Genomic DNA, 26,430 nt, shown 5'->3' on the forward strand with positions numbered 1-26,430 from the left:
AGTAAAACTAAAGCCGTACTATTTCGATCTAAGCATAAAATTCTCCCTCCAATTGTACAGTAGCGCCACTAACCTAGAGGGCGCCACGAGTTTGTTAAGTGGGTTATAAATAAAGCCGCCGGGAGCGAGCTGCTGCTTCTTCGTCACCGGCTCTGGGACCCTGCGTGTCGTGTTCCACGACATGGTGTCAGAAGCGGCGGCCCGCTCCATCTTGCGCCTTCCAGCCGACTGCGGCTGTCTCGATCCTTTCGACGCCGACGGTTGCACTACGGAATGGCCAGTGAGGAGCAGAAACCTACAATGACCGCAGCCAGCAGCTTCGTCGTACAGCCGCCGCAGCCGTTCGATTTCAAGAATGCAGGTCAATGGCCGCAGTGGATCCTACGGTTCGAAGACTATTCTTTTGCTTCGGGGCTCTACACGGCAAAGGATGAAGTGCGCACTCGGACGTTGCTGTACTGCATTGGTTCTCAAGCCCGCATCGTCTTGACGTCACTCGGGCTTGGCGAGGACGAGCTCTGAGACTACGCCAAGGTCAAGGAAAAGTTCGACAGCTACTTCGTGCTCCCTGTGAACGAACTGTACGAAAGCGCGCGTTTCCACAGACGTACTCAGCAGTCCGGTGAGTCAGCGGATGCTTTTTACACGGCACTTTGCAACATGCCGAAGCGTTGTAACTACCGCCCACCGGAACTCGAGGACCGTCTGATAAGGGACCGCTTTGTTGTCGGGCTGCTCGATACCAAGTTATCAGACCGACTCTGCCGGAACTCGAAGTTGACGCTCGAGGAAGCTCTAGTTCTGGTGCGTCAGCATGAAGATTCTGAAACAGAACGAAAACTCAGAGTGTCAGCGGTATCTTCGGGGACCACTGCGCTGAACATTGATACGGCTAAGGTGAAACGACACCGCCCGCCGAGACAAGCGCGCGTGCAGGCAGCAACTGGGTCAAGTCCCTCTGTCTGCGTCTACTGTGGACGGTCTCCTCATCCGCGCACGGAATGTCCCGCGAGCAAGGCTTCATGCAACCTTTGCCACAAGAATGGGCATTTGGCAGCCGTTTGCCGCTCAAAGAAAGGCAAGTTGGCATCAATTGAACTTGGTGCTGTCAGCACGGCGACCCGCCCTAGAAGCAAGTTCGTCGAGGTCAAGGTCAACGGACTTGCCCTGAGCTTCAAGGTGGACAGTGGTGCTGAAGTGTCGGTCATTCCAAGTACGTTTTCGGGCATCCCAGCACATCTTCAGCGTCCGGAAGGCGATCTGACAGGCCCTGGTGGGCACGCGCTGGAAGTTCTAGGAACGTTCATGGCCAGCTTGTCATGGAAGAGCAAATGCGTGACACAGAGGCTTTACGTTGTCCGTTCTCAGACTGTGCCTCTTTCGGGGTTTCCTGGGATTCAAGCCCTTGGAGTCGTGAAGTTTGTGGACCATATCGCGGAAGTTCCTGTGCCAAAACGGGGAAACGTCCCAGCCAAGCTGTTTCATGGCCTCGCGGGAGCTTCACGGTGAATATACCATCAGGCTACAACCTGACGCGGTTCCATTCTGGTTGGCGGTCTCGAGGAGGATTCCGATTCTGCTGCGAGACACCGTCAAAGCAGAACTGGATAAAATAGAGAAGGACGGGGTCATCCGGCGGGTCCTCAACCCCACGCCGTGGTGCGCTGGACTTGTTGTGGTCCCGAAGTGGTCGGGGGGCTACCGGCTATGTGTGGACCTTACCAAGCTAAACAAAGTGGTTCCTCCGGGAGCACCACATTCTCACTACGGTTGACCAAGTCTTGGGCCTTCTCGGCGACGCAAAGATCTTCTCGAAGCTTGATGCTACATCGAGCTTTCATCAAGTCAAGCTGACAGAAAGTTGCCAAGAATTGACAACTTTTATAACACCCGTTGGGCGTTATTGCTTCCGCCGTCTGCCTTTTGGCATCACATCGGCGCCGGAGTATTTCCAGCGTGTGATTACTCACATTTTGAAAGGGCAGGCAGCCGTGGTCAATATGATTGATGACATCTTGGTGTTTTGTCGAAACCGTCCTGAGCATGTCCAACGCCTAAAGGAGGTGCTTCAGTGCCTGAGCAAGGCAGGACTGACGCTCAACAAGTTGAAGTGCAAGTTCGGCGTGACAAGCGTCGACTTCCTTGGTGTCGTCGTGAACGAGCATGGAATTTCACCGGACCCTAAGACGTGGGAAGCGGTTCAACAGATGGAACCACCCGTCGACGTTGGAGGCGTCCAGAGACTTCTGAGAATGGTGAATCACATGGGAATGTTTTTTTCCACACTTGTCGGACACGACTGCGCCTCTTCGAGCTTTGCTGGGAGAGAATAGCGCCTGGACCTGGGGACTCGATCAGTAGTCTGCTTTACTGAAGCTGAAAAAGATGCTGTCTTCAGAGGTCTGGATGGCAAGGTACCATCCGGCGCTGGCTACTATTGTGTGCGCTGACGCCAGCTCGTTCGGACTTGGTGCTGTGCTCCTGCAGAACCAGTGCTCAGGAGAGCGAAGAGCAGTGGCTTTCGCGTCTCGGTCCTTGACCCCCACTGAGCAACGGTAAGCCAGACCGAAAAGGAGGCCTTGGCGGTCACTTGGGCGGTTCAACGTTTCGATGGGTACGTCCGAGGCTTGATATTCTTGGTAGAGACGGACCACTTTCCCCTGACGTCCTTGTTTGGCAGCATGGATGTGGATGTCCTCCCGCCAAGGATTCAACGCCTTCGCCTCAGGTTAATGAGGTACCAGTTTAAGATACTCCACGTTCCTGGCACGCTTTTGGCGACAGCCCATACCCTATCCAGGGCACCGTTGGGACAAGCGTCAGCGGTGGTCGGCACAATGGAACTCTTCGTGGAGAATGTGGTTCATGGGATCCAAGACACGTCGCCCGTTGGACTCGACAGGCTCCGTCAGGAGCAGGCTAGAGACGGCGAGTGCATGGCGCTCATGAAGCACTGCAACCATGGTTGGCCCGTAAAACCCAAGGTGGGAGTCAACCTTCTGAATCACTGGAAGCACTGTGGCGAGTTTACAGTGTGCGATGGGCTACTCTTCAAAGGGAGTCACCTAGTCATCCCGTCGTCGCCTCAAGACGAGGTCCTCCTGATCATCCACGAGGGTCACCAAGGTGTGAACTGCTGCCGCACACGAGCGCGTGACTCTGTATGGTGGCCAGGAATCAGCAAGCACATCAAGTCTATGGTGGAGAACTGCGAGCAGTGTTCCACTACATGAATCCCACGTGAATAGCCTCTCTTGCCATCACCTTCGCCCGAGCTGCCCTGGCAGCCCTGGGAATTGACTTGTTTCAATTTAACTGCCAAGACTTCCTATTGATCATTGACTACTTTTCACGATACCCTGAAGTGATCACACTAAGAAGCACAACGTGCTCATCAGTAGTCGAGGCGGTGAAAAGTGTGGTGGCACGCTTTGGCATTCCAGAGCTTATCCGAAGCGACAATGGCCCGCAGTTTGCGGCTCAGGAGTTCGCGGACTTCGCACCTTGACTATGGCTTCAAACACGTGATGAGCAGCCCGCGCTATCCTCAATCCAACGGGGAAGTTGAGCGTGCGGTCTGGACGATCAAGGGCCTCTTCTCCAATAACGACGACCCTTTTCTGGCGTTACTGGTCTTCAGAGACATCCCTTGGCCGTCTGGGTTCAGCCCCGCACAGCTGTTGATGGGACGACGGCTGCGGACCAGCTTACCGAAGTCGTCGGAGAAGCTGAGACCCGAGTGGCCGTCGACAGAGGTCTTCCTCAACAAGGACAAGGCAGACAAGCGTCGGCAGGCCACCGACTTCAATTGTCGACATGCGACGAAGGATCTGCGTCCGCTCGCTACAGGCGAGGATGTCTGGGTCACGGACGTCCAGTGCGGTGCCAAGGTTCTGAGCGAAGCACAGCGACCGCGTTCTTACGTGGTAGAGACACTCCGAGGAGTTTTCTAGCGGAACCGGAAGCATCTGGTGCCATCCAAGCCTCCAGTGGCGCCTGTTCCAGAACCTCCTGATCTACGGGAGCCAGACGAGTCATTCGATTATGGACCTCTTGGTCTGCAGCAGCAGACTCTCAGCCGTCCAGCAACCCCTGACGTCGTCAGTCAGAGACCCTTGGGTCCTGAGTCTGAAGTAGTTCAGAGGTCTCGAAATGGTCGGGCGATAGTCCGCCCCAAAAGACTCAACCTATAACTACGATCTGTGTACTCTTTCCAACGTTGTGATGTTGTTGCGGTGGTGTTTTGGTGTTGGGAAGAGTTGATGGTTTTAGGGTTTTAGGTTTTAGACGTAACTGGTATCTTCGGTCTTTGTTAGGAGAGATGTACAGTAGCGCCACTAACCAAGAGGGCGCCACGTGTTCGTTAAGTGGGTTACAAATAAAGCCGCCGGGAGCGAGCTGCTTCTTCTCCGTCACCGGCTCTGGGACCCTGCGTGTCGTGTTCTACTACACCAATAAACACCATTACTTCAAACTCTGTAAATATAAAAATAGCTGATAATTTTAAAACACTTGGAGTAGTGTTTTCTCAAAATATGTCTGGGGAAAACCATATTGAACATTTAAATAAAAAAATTTCAAGAACAGCGTGCATTATATGCTGGCATCGGTATATACTTTACATCTGTTAAAATATTATTATACAAATTATTTCTTATTGTATTCCCATTTAAATTATTGTCCGTTGGTTTGGGGTGCTACCACAACAACTAACCTTGAGAAAGTGCAGCTGCTTCAAAAAAGAATGTTGCGAGTAATTGCAAACGTACCTTATCTTTCGCACACGGAAAACCTGTTTAAAACTTGTAATATACTCAGTATTCACAATAATTATAGCTATAGGCTATCCAGAAAACTTAGAACACAATTTTTTTTAGAACACTTCGTCCCTGGTAGAATTTTCTGGTTTGCAACAACATATCGTACCTTACCAAATTCGTAATCCAAATTACTGGCACGTACTAACGTGTCGGCTAAACACTGCAAGGGAAATGTTATCATACCGAATCCCAAAGCTTTTAAATGTATTGCATTCTGAAGGCGTCTTTATAGAGAGATTAAGTCTGGGTGAATTGCGTTCTGTCATGCATGGTTTTGCATATATAGATTGATGCGATATATTTTTTTTAAAGTATGTTGTGTTGGTTTGCGAATGTGAACTGATATGGTGCTCAGTGGCGTTTTCTATTTTCTTGTTATTTTCTTGTTTTTTGTATTCATTGTGGCTTTGCAAGCATTTGTTTCTATGTTGATATTTCCGACGCTTCTGCAGAATGTACTGGGACCGAGAACTCGTCAAGTTATGTAGCACAGTTTTTGTTCTTGGCTCCACAATTAGGTGTAATAGAAATAAACTTTTATTATTATACTTTTATCATTATATTCACTAATTACTCTAGGCCATTCGTACATACAGGCACTGCGTACTTAAAGATACCCGGTTTCTGTCCAACAGCATTAAATGTGTAAAATTATGCATAAAGCGCCGAACTCTAGGAAATAAAAAACGCGCTATTTGCGTGATAGCTATTCAATTAAAAATTCGCCACGTAGTTGATCTGTAGCTCAAGTTTATTTTTTCTGTTTTTTCCTGTGAAAATAAGTTCACGTTTAAGAACAGTCCCTAGTGAAAAATACGCCAGGTCGAGGGCTGGTGTGACTTGATGTTACTCCAGACTTTTTCACAGATGTGATTTGGGACATTTTCTGGTGTGACAACAGAAGTCTCGTGTTCTGGTGTGACAACAGAAATCTTTAATTATAATGCAATTAAATGCAAAGGTGCAAGCGAGCTGTTTTTTTAATAACCTTAAATTGCAAGCTTCACCCTTGTTGGTGTTCGACTGGTGGCGGCTGATGAAACCCGTTTGCTCTACTGACGTCTAACTCCTGGTTAGCTCAGTTGGTAGAGCGCTCCACTTGTAATGGAGAGGTCCCGGGTTCGATACCCGGACCAGGCGGATTTTTTCGGTCGCTCACCAGTCACCTAGCTGTGTTTGGAGATTTATGTTTGTCCTTTGTCCCTCGTGTTCCCCTTCTCCAGGGTTTACTTTCACCAGAAATCTGATGTGTGAGTATGACACCAGAAATCTGGTGTACGGATGTTATATCAGAAGTCTGGTGTTCTGGCGGGACATCAGGTTTTGTTGTAAGGTGATACCAGACCAGCTGTTGACTGCGTGTTGCTTTACTCACAAAAAAGGATACAATGATAAGTTTGACAACAATGCTGCTGCCATAATTACTTTATTCAAAAAAGCAAAAAAGCACAACAGTAAAGCTTCGGAAGCTTTACTGTTGTGGGGAGTTGACCGTGATCAACTGGAGTTTGTCCGGAGCCACTGCTCCGTGTCAAACAACCGGACGCCCTGTCGTTCCGCAATTCTCGGCCGTTCAGCTTGCGATTGACTCGTGTCTTAGTACCGCTGATCCGTTCCGCGTACCCGTCCGCGCCAGAAATCTCGTCTTCTAAGGCATCATATTCGACAAATGACTCGATTTCCTTGTCCAGCTCTTTCAGGGAAGCCTCCTTAAAGGGTAACTGCAAAAAAAAAAAAAAAAACACTTTTTTCTTTAAACAGCCTAATTCGGACAAGCATGTCACAAAACAAATGTTCCGCGAAAAAAATGTTTTTTTTTATCAATATTTACGCCACCGGACGTACTTTAGTAGAGTCAGATCCTCTCCACATTTGAAACTCCCGCTCTTCGACCCCCGCGGAAGAGGAGTACACCCCGCCCCTCACTCTCCTTCCTTTGCGGAGTTGAACAACGCAGCGTCTCGACTTCCGGCAAGATCTGGCAACTCTGCCAGGCCGTGGTATTGTTTCGGTTTGACGCAGTTTGTGAGCACATGTCATAAAGATGAACGTGTAGCGAAGACGTGACCGAAGAACTGCCCCTGCGATGTTCCCGGAAGACGGAAAGTATCGTTCGTAATCGTCGTGCGTGCTTTGAAAGCGAAGGGAGTCACAGAATCCACGAGTGCGAAACCACAAGCCAAGGTTCACGACAGCGCTGCGTTGGTTTCGGCGATCTCGTTCTGTTTGGTGCAACACGGCGATGCGACAGAGCTGAAACGTTCGTGGTGTGCGTAATGCGGTGCTATGTGTGTTATGCGTGGTTGACGTACAACGGGTCCAGTCCCGTCGTCGTCAGCTGATCCAGTAAAACCGGCCCGGGAGGACGCAGCGAGCGTTTTTAAAAGTAAATCTTCCTTCGTTCTGTTTCAAAATGTGGAAGATTCCGGACGCATACCGTGAGTAAAAAGCTGCGGGCGTTTTCAAATAAATTACGTCGTTTTAATTGAACAATGGACTCCGAATTGTTCTCCTCAATCTGCCGTTTTTATGCTTCGTGTTGTTGGACTGCGTTTGCACAGCGACGTGTTGCGCTCGTGCGGTGTGAATAAATTTGGGCAAGATTTCGCACCTCTCTACAGATGCATGAACTGAGACCACTTTTTACGTAGTGAACATGGTGCTTTTTTATTTTGTGTGTCTAGTTGTGGACGTTAGGTGCGCCCGGTGCGAATCTCGATGGCGTCCGGAGCGATATGACGAGAACGTAACTGGACACGTTTGTCGCTACGCGAACGCCCGATTGCCTCCAGCCACATAGCATTCCTTTCGGGGATACAAGGCTGCTGGAAGGCTCACTGTCGGGATCACTTATCTGACATCTCCGAAAAGTCAGCATTTGCACGCGCAAACAAGCAAAACAAACACAAAAAAGCGCGCTAAGCAAGGAAAGAGGAAAACGAAAGAACCGCGCTATGAAAGCCAAAACCCCGTGTCGCTTTCTATCACTAACACCTGCGACAGCTGCTAAACACACACTACTTCACTTCAAGAAGTCTCACTCAAGCACCTGGGTCAGCACGAAACACAGATCACTTCGCCGAAACGATTAGTCGAGGTAGGCGAGACAGGCGGGAGCAGAGACTTCGGCGGCCATGAAAGAATGGCGAAGCTTTTGTTTGTTATTTTATGAATCCAAACGGGTGCCCGTCTTGTAAACCTTTTGTAAAGAATAATAACTCTCATCACATGGGTTATTCTTTAAACGTAAAAATATGCGGCTCAAAAGGAAATTGCAACAAATAACAAAGGTTTAACAACCAAGATCTAAGCTGTCAATCAAACTCTTAGCCAATGAGAGCCGATTGGGATTAACGTCACGGAATCCCTACTTCGTGGCGCGCGATTTAAAACGGGCGAAATAGCCGCAAACTAAAATCAATCTCACGCAATAAATATTGCCGTAACATTTTTTTTTCTCGCGGAAAAATTGTTTTTTGACATGCTTGTCCCAATTAGGCTGTTTAAAAAAAAAATTTTTCTTTGCAGTTACCCTTTAAGCAGAAGAATATCAAATGTTTCTTCGAGCTCACCGATGTCGGTTGGATCCGTGGCCAGCAGACGCCAATCTCGTTGCTGATCTTTGTTGTGGTGGCTCGCAGGGTAATCCTCTTTCGCTTCAGGTGGTTGACGCCCTCCTCGCTCGCAGTAGGCATTTCGGCCCCCAAAACTGTGATAATTACTAGCTTCCTTTGTTGCTTTGCTGCCAAACCAAGCTCGTCGGAGGTAAGGAAAGCACACCAACATATCTTTTCGGCTTCGACTCACAAAGAAGACTTCTTTACTTTCTCAAACTTAAACAAGAATACCGGCGGAAAGTAAAAGAGAAACCCTCGAAGGCGAGCCGCCGAGCGCCCCAAGCTGCTCAAGGCCGCCTGGGAAAGTGCTCGGGGCGAGGGGGACTAATAGAAAACATGCGCGCGGACAGGGGGGAAAAGTCAACAAAACACAACTCTGGTGTCACATCAAAGTGCGTGGTGTGCACACCACGCTGCCTGGTCAGCGCATGAGCCCTCGTGGTGTGACACCAGAATCTCTTGGTGTACCCAACAGGCAGATGTGCGGGCACACCACCATTTCTGTTGGCACACCAGGCTGGTGTGCTCGATACATCAGCATCGCTGGTGGGTTCGTTCACCAGATATTCTGGTGTCACACCAGGATTCTCTTATGTCACAGCAGGATTTCGTGTTGTATTCTTTATTAGGGGAGTGTCTTCGAATTTAATGGGGATGCACACTAATTAAATCCAAGTGTCAATGAATTTAACCCATGTTTTCTACAATTTAATCACAATGATTTACATATTTATTCGAGAGTAACGAAATTTGATTCGTTCATAAATTTGAGTTAAGTATTTACTCATACGCTACAACCATTTTAGAGGGCTGAATTGCTTTTAAGTTATTAATTACTTTTCAATATGTAAGCACGTTGGGTGACTGGTTCTGTCGGTAATTTTGAATCGACCGCCGTCTGAATTCAAGCGGAAACTGCCAGGTTATTGTCAACAACCGTGGCAACGTCGCAAGCGTAATCTGAAATATTTGCAGACGACACAAACAGCGCTGCCCGATGGTTTCAACGACGGACGTCATCTGCTATTTCATTGCGACAGTCTGTGAAAACTGTTGTATGTTAGAGCCCGGCCGCTGCTTCATCAACGGGCTTCTTCTGTTCCTTTAAATTGCATGCGAAAACTTCGAGGCCGTCATTCATCGTGCCACGGATTCATCAACGGGCGTCATCTGCTGGTTCAAATCGCCTCCAAAAACACTGGGGCATGCGTGCGCCGTGCCGTGGTTGCAGACGATAACCAGACATCTCCCGCCGGTTGCAGACGGCGGCCGATTCCCAACTGGCCGAGGGAGATAAAAACAAATAGAGCGGTTTGACGATTTTTACGCAAGTCACTCTCATTTGTTAACGCATTTCGCACCGAGTTTGTCTAACGCAAGGTATTGATGTCGACGTTGGAAGGATCGAAACTAACCAAACAATCATACAAATGGTATCCGATCACGATCGGTCGCGGCTGCTTGACTGCTGGCGACATGGCGGTAACACCAATTAAATTGCTAAAACACCAGGAATGAACGTGAAAACTGTTTGATTAATTTCAAAGACTGGAAGAGATTAATCAAAACCCAAAAGGGGCTCAAAGCAGACATTCGACTACGATGCCGTGGAGGCTTTGGTGCCTATGGAGTATAACAAGCAACCAACACGTTGAAGCAGCTCATATAAGAGTTTGAAGCAACTGTACAAGGTATCTAAATCAGCCTATCTACAATTCATACTTCTGGATTGACCCGGTCACAGAACAAAACATATTTCTCTGCAGCCCCTTGACCGAAATATCAATGACGTAAAAAGTACACGAAAATACTACGGTTCGTGGCTGCAGGGGGACGGCCCGCTTCAACATTGGTATTACGTTGGCCAGAAAAACTTTAACATTTGGTGTAATCGGCGGCTTGGGAGATCAAAATGTGGGAAAGCCTCCTTCGTGGGATGGCCCAATATTAGCATCCTCGCATGCATATCTGCTGAAGAGCTCCTCTATTGGAGACGTGTAAAACAAGTGGCCTAGTTACTTTCAACGAATTCCTGGTGGAAGTGTCTTGGAAGACGCTTCAAGAGCTTCTGGCCCGGATGCTGTCAACATATTTGATAACGCTCCCGAGCATCTAAGGGCCGCTGACGCCACCTTTTACTTGGGTTACTCTTTGAAGTACTTACCACCATACAGTTCGTTCTTCAAACAAATTGAATAGACGTTTTACAAGTTCAAGTTCAACTGAACTCATTGACCATAGCGTAGCCGAACTTGCGCGGCCAGAAGCTACTACACTCTTAGAAAAAAGGGTCGCTATAGACCTCCCTGAAAGAAGAGACGCTCTCGTAACCTATGTTCCTTTCGAAAGGGAGAAACTTTTGTCCTGAAGGCCGGGGAGTAAAGTTCCTTCGTCACCTGCATATTCTTTTGGCGGCCCTGAATCGAAAAAAGTCGAGCTTATTGAGGGTTAACGAGGACGCTGCGTCGATTGTACGAGGCAAGAGGAGTTGCAAGTTATGATGATGATATGCTTTATTGTAGAAGGGATGGTGCTATGGCCTCTGGAGAGACGGGGGCTGTACTCCGTTTCATACATAGCCTGAACGCTGGGAAAGGTACTTGAGTAGTGCACATGAAAAAACACAAAAAATGTGTTACACTGCGCATTTCGTGGGCGAGCAGTACAAGGCGTTGCTTTGGCGATACCGACGTCTCGGTGGCGGTGGTTCAAATCCACTTCGGGCGCAAAAGTTTTTTTTTTTTTTCCGACGCATTTTTTCTGCAAATTTGTGCGCATTGCGGAAGTGTATAATTCAATACCTATTTTCTTGTTGCTTTTTATTTATAAGGGGTAGACTAGGGGCTGGTGTTCCGTTTGAACCCCGCGCCGGCCTTCTCAAAACGGAAGAACGGTCGAGATCCAGGGCGTCTCTATTTAAAACCGTTTATTTACATGGTAGCGCGAAAATCGGAGCATACCTTGAGAGTGCAGTGGACGGTCCTTTATACAACGAATACCGGGATTAGGGGACCGCACTGCCACTGGTCAGACGGCTTGACATTCCCTTGCGTGATGTGACTTCATGGAAGTTTCCTTCAGAGTCCAAATACTCGCCGGTGTATGGAAGTCATCAGACGGCAGTATCTCTGTGCTCTGATGCCGGCGACCCCATGAACCGGGAGTGATTCACAATAGACGCGTACACAACACACGGCACTCGACATCAGGATCGAGTGTTGTTTCCTTTTCTGAGGAAAGCAGGGGCCTCGGAATACAGGCACGGGCATGTGCGTCGTCCACTTAGCCGACCAAGGTTAAGGTGCCTCAGGAAGACGGAGCCGACCTAGGTTACGGTCCCGCAGGCAAACGAACCCAGACGCTTCAGAATGCAACCACGGGAATCATCCGCTTATCCGATCAAGACGGAACCGTAGGCACGATTCATAACCGACACAGATCCTTCTTGATGCTTGTTTCACTTTGAAGCCACAAGGCCGATTTTAACACCAGAAATAACAGAAGGCAGTTCACAACACGGTCCGCGTGCTCGAAACTTTCATGTTGCGAGGTCCTCGCTTCGGGGACGCCACCTTGCCAGACACTCCCGTGTCGTTACTGACCGTCTCCAGGACTTCACGGACCGACGTCTCCGGGAAACGCGTTCTTGAACTCGCGCACACGTTGGCGATCACCTGCTTGCACTTTTTCGAAATCTTCACACAACGAATCTCCGAAAATATTCGAGCAGGAGAGGAAAGCTTCGTGCGTAACACGCCATCTTCTTAAAACCCGCGAGGCATGGAGACGCCGCACAACCCGAAAACCCGAAGCGACTGCCGCACGGACGAAAACGGAAAACAATATGGACTTTGGAGTAGTTTACATTATCTTTTCCTTTCTGTTGAAAAAAAAAAATCGGTGTTCCGTCGAAATCATAACGCCACTATCAGTTTCTAGCTCCAAAAATTCACATTTTACGACTTTTATTTTTTTGTTTTGCAGGGGCGGCACTATTTTATGGGGCGAACGTAGGCGGTCGGCAGTGCAAACCGGAGCGCTAGCTTTGACTGCGTTGCACGCTATGTATCAAACGGAGTATAGGGCAGCACAAGTTCACATTCTGCTGTCTTCCCTGTGCTCGCTCACCCACGTGTAAGCGCCCTTGTTACCGACGCCGCCTGCGTGTCCCGGGACCCAATTTACTCGTACTTCGACATTTTTAGCCGTTAACAAATCGGAGCACAGGCTCTTGATCCGCTGGCGGAGTGTGCGTTCGCGAGGGGTCTTTCCTAAGCGTGTGAGGGCCTCCCTGCAGTCCATAAAGATTGTTATACGAGTAAGACCGTCTGCTCGGTTCCAAAGTTCTTGTATGTGAGAGACCACTAGGTGTATGGCATCGAGTTTGAGACGACTCGTGCTGGGCTCCCTGTCATATTGGAGAGACTGAGCGTCGCAGTTTCGACCGTTTGCATACGCTAGGGTGGCCCGTTTAGTTTCTTCACACCACAAGACCTTTGTGAAGACTGCGTGCGCCATGAGGTCCGTACGCACTGCAAGTGCGACCCTTACTTCAGGGTGGTCTTCAGGCCTCTCCTTGCGAGTGAGTGATTTTGGTTGTCTCACCATAATGTCTTCCCAGGGTGGTATGCTTCTCAGAGGTGGGTTTTCTGCTACGGGTAGCCATTAACACTGTAGTTCCTGGAGGCACTGACCGGCCCTGGATAAGGCTTGGCGCCTATGATGGCGGGCTGCAAATAAAAGCGTACCACAAGCTTTCCACAAACTGTGCTTGTTTGCGAAACCGGCTTTCCCTCCGCAGGTAAATCAACATTCGTTTCGAAAGCAGTCACTCAGTCGTCTCATCATCAGCACTGCAATGTTAAACGGAGGCAACCGATGACCATTTACTTCACGCACTTTACGTCTTACGCTTCCTATTCCTCGAGCCATAATTGGGGACTCTAGCGAAATCGACGCCGTTTAGTCGCAACGCCGAAAAGCTCAGGAGAGGAAGTAGTTTCGCCTCTGTCTTCTGCTATCGCTACTTGGTTATCGCAGGTAACAAAGGAAGAAACATTGTTTCCAGTAATTCCGTATGCTCCCGACGTATCATTTCTACGCACTGACTAGAAGAAGGCTTCTACCGCTGAAACTTCGCTTTACTTTCATATGCAACACTGATTTTACGCTGCAGTGCAAGACATATTGGTGGTCGGCGTGCTGAACGAACAAAAACGGCCTTATTTGGACGGCCGTTTTGCCTGACCAGCGCGCTCCTTATTGTCCGCTTGAGTCAGGAATTTCTTCGTCAACCGCACACCTCGGACGAGTGGTAATCCATTCGCGAAACCCCTCAAAAGAAGCAAATTTGAAGCAGCCAAGTTGCACGGTTACCAGAAATTATGTTGGGGCGTGGAAAAAGGTTAAATCGCTTGCAACCAGATGGAAGGGCCAAGCAAACTGATTTATAGTAGATACGCTAGGTAGGAGGCGCTAGATACCGACCAATTCACGTGGTACAAAAATATCATTCTTTGCTCACGCCACATTGCGCTTCGGACACGTTTATTATACACACATTTCAATACATTACGCATACCGCAAACAGTACGATACACATGAATACAACTGAACAATAATCTGCTAATTTCTTCTGAGCTCTGCGCTTTAACCTTTTATACGGGTTGTTTCGAAGGTAGGGATTTTTTTGTGACTACCTAGGTACTAAATAATATTCCTGATATATTCATTCTATTTCACAAGATTAAAACTAGAGAGCACCGTTAGAAAACTGTTGAAGAAAACAGAAGATAGAAAACACGCTTATGTGTAACCGGTACTAACTAGCGCAGCTCACTGTGAAAAGCACGTAGCGCCCTCTCCAGCCCACACGTCGATGGCCGCCAGGGTAGGCGGGAAACATTGGTCACCGTGCCAATACGCACCGAGGAGCGCACGCAGCCCCAGTCAGTCATCGTTCACCCTCACAACTAGGCTACGAGTCGTTCACTTCTCGGCTGGTGCTTCGGCGCCCTTCGTCCACGATCCCCAAGAATCGTGACACTGGCGACGAGGAACCGCGGCACTGGAGATAAACAACGTGCACGGTTCGGCCCACGCCGCCGAGAGAGTCGGAACACCGCCGCCCGCTCCTGTCGCCATACCGTTGTACGGGAGTCTCGAGCCGTTCGAGGGAGATGGGTCCGCCTGGCTAGTTACGAAAAACAGGTCCACGTGCTCGTCCGGGCAAACGACACGTCCGAGCCGAAACAGCGGGGCATGTTCTTGGAAAGCTGCGGGAGCCGCGACTTCAGTCTCCTGCTAGACCTCCTCAAGCCGGCCACACCGCACGTGAAAACGCTGGGCGATTTGCTCGGCACGCTGCACTCGCACTTCAGCCCGGCTCCGTCCAATCTTATGAAGCGGTTCCGCTTCAACAACCGGAGCCGCCGGGACGGGGACACCCTCGGTCAGTTTGTCGCTGCGCTACGGGGGTTAGCGAATACCTGCACCTTCGGCGACCAGTTGGACTCGCTACTCCGGGACCGCTTCGTCTGCGACATCAACAACCCCGCCATGCTGACGCGACTCCTTGAGCACCCGACCCCTCGCTGGACGACGCGGTGAAGGCAGCGCAGGCGATGGAAGTCGCAGCAAAGGACGCCAGCAAGATTGCGCGTGCGGCCGGCTAGCCGTCGATGGAAGCAGCGGTTAACAGGAAGGTGAGAAGGGGCGCTGCATGCAGTCGCTGCGGTACTGCCGACTCCCCCTCACAGTGCCAGTTCGCCCAAGCACAGTTCTTCACGTGCTAAAAAACTGGGCACCTTGCACGTGTCATCCGAGGGGGGAGGACGAGCGGCGGCCAGCAGCAGCAGCCTGGTTCAAGCCAGGGTTCCACCCAAGCCCGCGGCCAGGGTGGCCGTCGCAAGAGAACGCGGCCGGGACGAGCAGCACCAGGTACGGGTCCCTCCGCAGCCAGACTCCACGTCGTCGCCAAGGAGCCGCACATTTTCTACGTGTGGCATACGAATAAACTTCCATCGTCCGTGCCACCTTACTTGGTGTCTGTCGAAGTCTGCGGGCACCCCATCACCATGGAGCGGGACACAGGGGCCAGCGTGTCAGTCATGGCCGGGAAGCTGTTCAAGCGGACCTTCCCCGGCATGTGCATAGAGGGGTCGGGAGTCATGCTGCGCAGCTACTCCGGTCAGCTTTCCCAGGTCCAGGGTCGGGCCCAGGCCAGCGTTCCCCTTGGTGACAGGAAGGCAGTCCTTCAACTTTATCTAACCAAGGGGTCGTTACTGACGCTGCTGCGCCTAAACTGGATTCACGCGATGGATGCTCGACTGCCGGAGTACCAGGAAGCTGCCCTGCACGTGGTGAAAGACGTCCCGAGCCTCCTGACCGACTTCTAGTCCCTGTTCCAGCCGGGGTGGCCACCTTCGCCGGCACTACGGTCGGCATTCACGTACCCGAGGGAGACCGGCCTCGTTTCCTCAAGTCGCCTCCGTTGCCGTTCGCTTTGAAGGACGGGGCCACCAGGAGCTGCAACGGCTTCAGCGAGAGGGTATCCTGGTGCCCGTTAACTCTTCAGAGTGGGCCGCACCAACTCTCCCAGTCCTCAAGCGAGACGGCAGTGTCAGGACTGCGGGGACTTCAAGGTCACCATCCACACCGTCCCTACCGTCGAGAAGTTCCCGCTGCCTCGGATAGACGATCTCTGATCGGCTTTGTCCGGGGGACAGAAGTTCTCCAAGCTCGACCTTTGAGATGCCTACCAGCAGCTGGTGCTCCAGGATGCTAGCCGGAAGTATGTCACCATATCGACTACCATGGGACTATTTCAGTACACGTACCAACCGTTCGGCGTGGACTCAGCCCCAGCCATCTTCCAGAGGGAGATGGATAACCTCTTCAGGGGCATGAGGCACGTGGCGGTGTACTTGGACGACATATTGGTTACCCGTACCGACAACGGGGACCACCTGCAGAGCCTGCACAATGTCCGGACACGATTGCAGGACACCGGTCGCAAGCTGAGCCTGGACAAGTTCCTGTCCCTGACCCCCAATGTGGAATACCTGGGACCATACCTCGGCAATCCTCACTCATGAGGGCCCTCACTCACCACCACTCACCCTCATCTTCACAGGTGAGGTGAGGGTGATTAAGTTCCTGAACCAGGAAAATTCATGAGTGTGAGGGTGAGTGAGGGCCGTGAGGGCCGTGAGGGCCGTGAGGGCGGTGAGGGCCGTGAGGGCCGTGAGGGCCGTGAGGGCGGTGAGGGCGGTAAGGGGTATGAGGGCCATGAGTGCGTGAGGGGCGTGAGGGCGGTGGGTGGCGTGAGGGCCATGAGTGCGTGAGTGGTGTGAGGGCGGTGAGTGCGTGAGGGGTGTGAGGGCCATGAGTGCGTGAGGGCAGTGAGTGGCATGAGAGGCGTGAGGGCCGTGAGGGCCGTGAGGGCGGTGAGTGCATGAGGTGGTGTGAGGGCCATGAGTGCGTGAGGCCCCCTTCAGATCGAGCATCTTTCTCAGCAATTTTGGTGTTAATGGCGGGTTGTTCTCTAGCTTTCCCTAGATCGACACGAATTGCTGAGATGGGGTCCGGCTCGAAATAAGCAAGCAACTCGGAGCAATTCGAAGATGTTTGAAGCGGCTGCATCCAATCAGGGACGCCAAATTTTCACGTGATAACTCGTGCCGGTGATGATGACACCGAAAGACTTGGTTCTGGTTTGAAATCGATCGTTTTTTTTTTAATAAACTGTTTCAGAAAGGTGCATTAGTGTTCTTAACGAGGTTTGAATGCATAAAAACACGTTTATAACGCGTAATTGTGTCTAAATAGTGCAAGAAAAATAAAATTTTATGATGACGATGGCAAATTGCAGCAATTGGTTGCTGCGTGTGATCGCGGGCGGCCCGTGTTGCTGGTGTTGCGACGTAAAGTTTCTGGGTGAAATTGCCCCATCTGAAGCTGGCCTGAGTGGCGTGAGGGCCATGCGTGCGTGAGGGGCGTGAGGGCGGTGAGGGCGGCGAGTGGCGTGAGGGCTATGAGTGCGTGAGGGCCGTGAGGGCGGTGAGTGGCGTGAGTGGCGTGAGGGCCATGAGGGTGGTGAGGGCGGTGAGGGCCGTGAGGGCGGTGAGTGGCGTGAGGGCTATGAGTGCGTGAGGGCCGTGACGGCGGTGAGGGCGGTGAGGGCCGTGAGGGCGGTGAGTGGCGTGAGGGCGGTGAGGGGCGTGAGGGCCGTGAGGGCCGTGAGGGCGGTGAGTGCGTGAGGGCCGTGAGGTTCTGTGAGGGTGAGTGAAGGGCTGAAGGTGAGTGTGACTGTGAGGGTGAGGGTGAGTGAGGGGCTGAAGGTGAGTGTAGCTGTGAGGGTGAGGGTGAGTGAGGGGCTTAGGAGAGTGTGGCTGTGAGGGTGAGGGTGAGTGAGGGCGACCTAAAGTGCCGACCTCTGCCTGGGACACGTGAATACCCAGGCCGGCCTGGGCCCGGCCCCCGGAAGATTAAGGCCGTGCTCAAGGCGCCGAAGCCCAAAAACATGAAGGAGCTTAAGAGCTACCTTGGCCTCATCAACTTCTACGGGAGTTTCCTGCCAAGTCGGTCGATGTGTCTGGAGTCGCTGCATCGTCTGCTTCTTTATGGCCAGCAGTGGGCCTGGAAGATAAAGCAGGACTTGACCTTCCGGCTCAGTAAGTAATTAGTCATCAACGTTCCAGTGCTAGTACACTTCGATCCGGCCAAGAATGTAGTGCTCACCGTAGATGCGGTTCCGCACGGGCTAGGAGCCGTCCTGTCGCACCGGGGTCAGGATGGTCAGGAACACCCTTTGGCGCTTGCTGCTCGCCAGCTTCATGCGGCCGAGCAACGCTACAGCCAGTTGGACAAGGAAGGCCTGGCGCTCATGTAAGGGATCGATCGCTTCCACCAGTACCTGTGGGGCCGGAAATTCGAGGCAGTTACAAACCACAAGCCGCTGCTGGGGCTGCTGGGGCCTGACAAGGCAGTTCCAGTGCAAGCTTCACCTCGCGTGAAACGCTGGGCCTTGACTCTGGCGGCCTACAGCTATAAGCTGGTCTATTGCCCTGGGAAGGAACTGGTACCTACCGACACCCCGAGCCGCCTGCCCCTGCCGGAGGGGCCTGGTGCCGTTCCAGAGCCAGCTGTAGCTTTCCTGCTGGATCGGGCCTACCCGGGGGTACTCACCACGACTGCGGTGGCGCAGGCGACCAGCCGGGACCCTGTCCTGTCTAGGTGGTCCAGGCGGTGTCCCGAGGGCAGGAGCTTCGTAACCAGGCCTACAGCCACAAGGCCGCCGAGCCGAGCTTGGAGCAGGGCTTCCTGCTGTGGGGTTCCAGGGTGGTGATTTCACAAAGTCTTCGGGCTAAGGTCCTGCAGTGGCGGCATACGGGGCACCCTGGCGTGGAAACGACCGAGGAGTTGGCGCGGTCGCATATTTGGTGTCCTGGCCTGGACCATGAATTCGCTCACCTGGTGCAAGGCTGCCAGGACTGCCAGGAGCCCCAGTGAACATCGCGTCACGTGGAGATCAGCCCCTGGCCGTTCCCACTGAGGCCCTTGTCCCGCCTGCACGTGGATTTTGCGGGACCCTTCAAGGGCCACTACATCCTTGTTGTAGTAGACGCCTTTTCAAAGTGGGTCGAGGCATTGCATGTCACCACCCCATCAGCAAGCGCGATCATTGCGGCGCTGAGGCAGGTCTTCGCGGTGCAGAGATTGCAGGATATTATTGTGTCCAACAATGGTCCCGCTTTCGCCAGCGCAGGGTACCTGGACTGGCTGCAGGAGAATGGAATCCGCCGGATGCTGGTTCCCCCATACCACACCGCTTCCAATGGTGCAGCCGAGCGGGTGGTACAGACAATCAAGAACAAGCTCAAGAAGAACCAGTCCGGGGATTTCCGGACGCAGGTGGCCCGGGTACTGTTCCAGTGCCGGACCACACCCCCTGAGGTCACTGGCCGTGCCCCTTGCGAGCTTCTGCTGGGCCGGATGGTCAAAACACCACTGGACGTCTGACGTCAGGACCTCCGGTCCATGGCGCTCCTGAAGCAGCTGAAGCTGAAGCTGGCTGGGGACCGAGGGTGCCGTCCCGGGCCTTTGCCGGAGCCGGGAGCGTCAGTCTTGGCCAGGAACCTCCTTCCTGGCCCTCCCTGGTCCGCCGGACATATCGTCTCTCCGGCAAGCGCCTCGTCGCTACCCGTCCGCAAGCCCGACGGGACCACCTGGCACCCTCACGCCGACCATGTTAGGCCTCGCTTCGGGACCGGGATTGTACCCTCGTCCGTCGCTTCGGAAGACCAGCCCACAGGGGGATCAAAGGCAACAGTCTCGGCAAGTGGAGCGCCACCCACCACGGAGGCGGCAAGCGTCTCCAGTCCTGTGGCACCAGTTGGACAGGTGCCACTCTCAAATCCGGTCCCTGCGACTCCACCGGGTGGAGCGCGACCAGTACAGGCAGCGCCCGGCGTCGCCACACCTGACCCGTAGACACCAGTGACCAAACGGAGTACGCGGCACCGAAGGCCACCTGACCGTTACTCGCCGGGGTAACCATCGCCGTCGCCCGGCTAGGACTTGGCACGACCAGACGCAAAAGTCGGTGTCGACGGTGTTCCTTGCTTATTCATTTATTTTTTTTATAGAAAACAAACTGGGGTAGAGGGATGTGACAAGCACGTAGCGCCCTCTTCAGTCCACACGTCGATGGCCGCCAGGCTTGGCGGGAAACATTGGTCAACGCACCAATAAACACCGAGGATCGCACGCTTCCCCGGTCAGTCATCGTTAACCCTCACTACCAGGCTGCGAGTCGCTCAGTTCTCTGCGGGAGCTTCGGCCTTCTCCGTCCACAATCCCGAAGAATCGTGACACTCACCACCTTTCTACAATTCCTTTTCAGTAGTGTCATACCTCTGAAAGTATTTTGAACGGATCAGGGATGGCACACTTAGTAAAAGGTAAACGGTTGCGCCGTAATTATTTGAAATCAAATTAATCAAGCCACTCGGCTGCGGTTCCAGACCACTTTTTTGGTTACCCGAGCAGCCAGTAATTCTATTGTAGTATTTGTTGGTTTTGCTATTTGTACTGTTCGCGTGCGGCTGCAGTTGTCGCCCTTAATTAATCTCTGTACACTCTTAAAAAAAGCGTGCGCAAAGGCACCAATCGCCATCTTTCATCCCCGCGACCCTAGCGCCCCTATTCAGAAGCGGTAACTCGAGCAGTTCGTCCCGCGGGAATTTTGTTGCTCCCGCCTGGAGTTGATCCCCTAATGAATACTTTAGTCCCCTCGTCAATAATGGCTGTCGCAAGCCTTCGATGAAGTGGACGAAGCATCGCTCGAGTAGCTATTTCGGAAAGAAGTCTTGGCAAAACAAGACTTTGGCCCCGGGAATTAGAAATTGTGACTACACGCGCATATTTGGGGAATGTTTCCGGCCGCGAAAAACATGAGAACGGAATCCGAGCGACGCGGAGGCGCCGGAGACGAGGCTACCTACTCCAGTTGACCTGTGGTGGTGCGGAGGAAGCCTCGTCGGATGCAGTCGGAGTGGCGACAGATTGGACGGTGAGTTTTGATTGCTTTGGCTACTTGTAGAGCAGCAGAAATGTTAATTATTTCAGAACGTACTTCATAAAGTCGCCGGGTTACCCTGTACGATACGCGCTCGTTCTCTGACGCGGTCGGGCGCGTACTCGTCCACGTTAGCGTGCAAACGAGGCCTAGCACTTCAAAACTAGACCCGGCGGCAATCAATTCATCAAACAAACGATGTTACACCGGCAGATGGTTTCGTCGACGCAGCAGCGTTTTAATGCCACTTAGGTTCTTCGAAAAGTACCCGTGTTCGTTTCATCGACCAACCTTGCGACGCTTCATCGGAAGCGTCTTTCCGCACATATCGCCTCGGTCGGCGACCAAGGTGATGCGAGCTTGACGAAACCGTTGGGGTTCGCATGAGGCCTGGTGCGAGTTCGCGCCTCGTGAGTAAAGTTTCGCGCTTACGCTCTCAGGCGAAAGGTATGGTCGTATCCGGTACGCGTAAAAAAACATGTTCTCGATCATTATTAAAGTATCCCCGAGCGGAGCGAAGGGTTTCAGCGCGTAGTGCGCACGGTTTGAAAGCGGCGATCGCCAATTCATTTCTGGTGTATCAGAGTCGCCTACAAGTTCGCTTTAGTTGAGGTAGGCTTGCGGCGTACGAAATTAGATCAATAATGCAAACCCCGTGGTGAAAAAAACAAAACAAAGTCGACGAAACGTTAGAGGAGCAGGTATCGACGAAATTGAGCGGTGCCGCGAAGTCGTGCACGTGCGCGTTTAGTGAAGCATTATTTTATGTTCTTAATTTCTTTGCGGGTTTCCGAGTGTCTTCCGGCCCTCTATGTTGCGGCCGATACTGGTCGGCTCCGCGGCACAGTTTATAGTTTCAACCATGGTCGGGAATCAACAAATTGGAATTGAACTTGAACGCTGTAACCATGCACTTGTTTATGAGCCCAGCGTGGAGGTGTTTTGTCTTGGATTACTTCTGCTTTTGAGACCCTCACTTCGGAGTTTGCTTTCGCCCTGTGTAACTTGTGCTCGTGGCTTCGAAATGTGTTTTGTATTCTTCAAAGCTGCTCTTGTAGTCTTCGTTCAAATGTTTTTTTTGTGCTTGTTATTGATAGCTGTGTTGCCATTGGGCTCTGAGCATTTTCATTGCTTTGGACTCTGAGCATTTTCTAACAGTCTGGTTAGGACACGCGTGTGAAAAAAATAAATTTACGCGAATAAACAAAAAAAAAATTTACAGCAATATGTATTTATTTATTCATTCATTTATTTTTTTTTTATTTATTTATTGAAAGCACCCGGCAAGGCCCGAAGGCATTACAGAGGGGGAGAGGCACATACATAAAATAAAGATAGTAATATAGTAACAAGTGAACAATATTAAATATGCAGCAAACAAAGAAAAACAACAGGAAATGGGTTACTGCTAAAATAGTTAGTGATTGCGCGAGACGCGATTTAGTCGGTAATCACGTCCTTTCCACTTGTTTTCTTTCGGGTGCGGGGAGGAGAGGTGGATTGCCTTGGCCATGGCGTTGAGGTGGAGAAATGGTATGCCAATCTTATTGAGGGAGAATTGCGTGTTACCATTCCATGAAGTCATAGAATTAATAGAAAATTAGTCTCGCGCCGTCAATATTGCTAAAAAATGTTTTTGCGCAAAATTAATTTTTTTGGCACTTGTGTCCCTTACGAACTGTTTAAACTTTTTTTTTCAGGGATCCTTAGGGTGCAATTTTCTCGTCTTGACTCTCATTCAATTTCCCATACACGTAAAACTAAATTTGCACATGCCATGAACAGTTGTTATCACGACACAAAATGTTGCTATAGCTTCATTTAAAGGACACTTTAATTTTGAGTTGGCCTAGCTCCTACAAAATACCAATACCTCAGCCCTTAATTTTCTTTCTCGATTATCATATTTCAGTGCAGGGTACAAAGTGGACAGTGCTATGTTAGCATTGTCCTAGAACTCGTGTTCAGTTGGTGAGAATATGTGTTCCAGCTGAATGCAAATGCAGCACTTTTTCCAGTCTGCCTTGCGATGACCTATGAGAGGGGGTAGAATCCAGCAACACTAAGGCCTTGCGATCTAGGAGGCATTGAACTAACTGAGCAATCTCTGATTATTGAGCTCCTTAAACTATTCATTTCGGCCTTGTAGGCTTCCTTGTCTCTTGAATGGTTTTAGAAAAATACTTTTGATGTAGCAAAACAATTCGACCACAGGTGGAGAACAGACACATGGAAAAGGGTTGATTTATGAAGAGAGGTTTAGGGCGAAAACGAACTGGGGCTAGTTTATTAAGACTGTGTCTGCCTGTCCTTTCTTTTTCGAAACCTCTGAGTGTTTTTACTATTTTCAAGGTTGGTTTACTTCGTTACTTCTAATTTTAGGAAGCTGCAAGCATCCTCGCTCACGAGTGAAGATTGAAATTTCATAGCCGGCCACATGGACGCAATGAGAAGAGAAAGGAAGGGAGCGACTAAGTATATGGAGATGTTGAAAGACGCCATGGAGAAGACTTTTTGGGCAAAGAGGGTACATCAGCATACACCCTACATTCTTCAACATCCTAGTCGACTATCCAGCCCTAAAGCTCACAGACCAGGTAATATGTTGCTTACTAACGATGTTGCTCATGCTTTTAGGAGCAGTAAGTTCCCTGATAAGACCACGGCCACACCCATTATGGTGCATTCGCGCTGCTAGCGAATGGAAGCTCCTGCACGGAGATCTCACTGGCTCGGTGACGCGGGTGGGGAAAATGTTCCCCAACGCACAGATCTGCTTTGCGGTTGCGGCTTCCGTCCTGGCATAAATGCGCCGTTAGTCCTGTCATGGTGAAGTCTGGCGCCATGATGGGTCTCCTTTTTTATCCTACTTACATCATTTGCGATTTTGTTACAACTAATAAGTCATGATTTTTTTTCGCTTTTTTCTTTTAAAAAGAGCAGTTTACAAATATCTTTAAGCAGTTTACAAATATCTTCAAGATCTTTGAAGTGTCTTTTTGTGTTAGTACTGGCGCCAAGGCAAAGGCGCGATTTATGAATGTTGCCTCAGAACACCTGTTAACTGTTCTCATGGTGACTGAGGGAAAACCAAGACCGGCCCTGTTCTGCGAGATCATTGTAAGGATTAATGATGCAGAAGATATAAAAAAGTACACTTTACCCTTTGTTGTATTACACGTTTCTTTTTCAGCACATTTGCAGTAAATGAAGCCGTTGTTTGTCTTTTGTAATTAATTTCCTTCGAAGGGCTCAGCTTAAGGGTTGGCAGAAACTACAGGCTCTCTGGAAAAGTATTTCATTACCTGACCCTGCCCTCATGCACATGAGTATGTGAAGAAAGCATGGTCACCAGTTTTATGATCAACAGCTGGCTAAATCTGAGAGCATACCCAATGTGATAACAAGGTTTAAAATGGCACTGCCCTGCCAACCTGTTGGACGTTTTCAAGAGAGAAAGCACACTGTCCTTGCCCTGTTGCTCAATTCAGTGGGAATTATTCAAGTTCAGCATGCCTTCCAAAACAATTCTCCTCATAGGCCAGTCCTTGCTTGCCGTTTTTATAGCAGCATTATAAGAAAATTCTTGCGTGTTAGTTATATTTTTGGAGGGCTAGAAAACTCAGCGAATAGCTTTATATTTTCGGAGGTTCCTCCTGCTGAGCGAAATTTGGTGCAGCTGAGATGCATCTGATCGAAACTGGCCAACCAAAAACACTGCGCATTCTGAATTAGTTGGCTTACCTGAAAAATTGTGGTACCTCATACTTGTTTTTATTCCTTTGTTTATTTTAAAATAAGTATTAACAGCATTTCTCAAATGGCGGGCAAAACTAAAGGTGTTCACAAGCATAATGAGATTTGCTTGGAACGAATTACTTTCAGAAAACTGATAACAACACCATAGCCTTATTAACTCGCACTTCCTCCATGGCAAAAGCAAGCACCCCGAGTTTTTTATTATCCCACTGACATATTTTTAAGTACTATTCTCTTTCTCATAATAAATTGGGAATCTTTTGTTCTTATCTTCGGCTTTTCTACAGGCTTGTGTACGATTTAATGGCTCACTAAAGATCAGCTATTTTTATTTCAGATTTTTGCTGAGTTTCATCGCATCACAAGCATCGATGCCGAGCAACGCCCTTTTTAAATTTCCTCAGAAAACCTGGCGACCGTCCTTGAACTGACAGAGGGCAAGACAAAGCCGGACATTTTCTATTAGACTGTTGAAAGGATGGATGATGTTAAAGAATCGGAGAAACAAGGTATACCTGCTTTAGAATTTAGCCTTCATTGACTCTTAGAGAAAGTCCCAATCCAGTTAGCTTTCTATTGCAACCGAATTGGTGCCGACTCAGTTCATGTGATAGGAGGGTGCAAACTATGTAAATTAAATTCGAGATATCTCACAGTGAGCTGTACGGCATCTGAAATTCCAAATGCTTCTGTACATTAATTTTAAATTGTGAGTGACCGTCTGGGGATGAGTAACATTTAAAAAATGGATGAATGGCTGCATTTAAAAATAAATATAAATTTGCATTACTTATGTGATGCTTAAATACAGCCTTCCTATTTTGTGTTGAATTGCCGTGACACTTGGCACTGAGCAAAATTGAATGGATTAGTTTAAAAACAATCTAGTAGCATGGGTGATTAATCTGTTATTAACTGTGTGCATATGAGGAAACAACATCAGGCCCTTATTTCTCACTTGGTAGGATTTGGCTGCATGGTATTACTGTTTCACCCTATGCCCGGATGCAGCGGATGCTAAGAGCAATCCCATTTAATCGTGCTCTTGAAATGTAGCACACAACACATGTCGCCGCGCCCGCTCTCTAAGGACATAGGACACTCGCACTGCTTTGGATTTGCTTTGATGGCTCGCAGCATCCGGTGCGCCCTGACTAAGGTGATACAGAGTGTAGTGTAGATGGTGGTTGGACAAAAAAAATTCTGAAGTGTCTCTGCAATGTGGTATAAAACTATTTTAAAGGGATACTTAACAAAATTTGAAATATACCCGTCGTGTTCAGAAATAAGCTGAATATGATCAACAATATCCGTAAATGACAATTTCACGTTTGTATTTTGAGCCTGAAGGCTGAATTTTTCGTTATAAACGAAAGCTTTAATGCAAGGCATTAGATGCATCCGTGTTAAGAGCCTTTGCACATACATCAACCACATCTAAGAGTTTTAGATATCGCAGTGGGCTCCTGAAACTTACTGTTGACCGGAGATGGTCCATCTTTTGCGTTGTTTGTGCTACTCCCTGGCTCACCAGTCGAGCAACGTGGTGAAGTTTGGGTACCCGATGATGACCTAGCCTGTAGTAAATATTCCAGCTGCTCCAATGACCAATTTAGCTTTGATTTGCCAAGAACAATATTAAAGTAACTGGTTT

The 26,430-nt window shown here is 50.1% G+C and overlaps 1 non-coding gene and 1 pseudogene across 1 annotated transcript; both read left to right on the forward strand.

Moving 5' to 3' along the window:
* LOC120837012 overlaps window positions 1–26,430 on the forward strand; it is a 102,076-nt pseudogene that overhangs the window by 24,844 nt on the left and 50,802 nt on the right.
* On the forward strand, window positions 5,888–5,960 carry Trnat-ugu. The gene has a single exon. It is a non-coding gene; the product is annotated as a tRNA-Thr (tRNA).

This window comes from Ixodes scapularis, unplaced genomic scaffold (assembly GCF_016920785.2).
Source record: "Ixodes scapularis isolate PalLabHiFi unplaced genomic scaffold, ASM1692078v2 PGA_scaffold12__126_contigs__length_90152505, whole genome shotgun sequence".
In the NCBI taxonomy this organism is placed as follows: Eukaryota; Metazoa; Arthropoda; class Arachnida; order Ixodida; family Ixodidae; genus Ixodes; species Ixodes scapularis.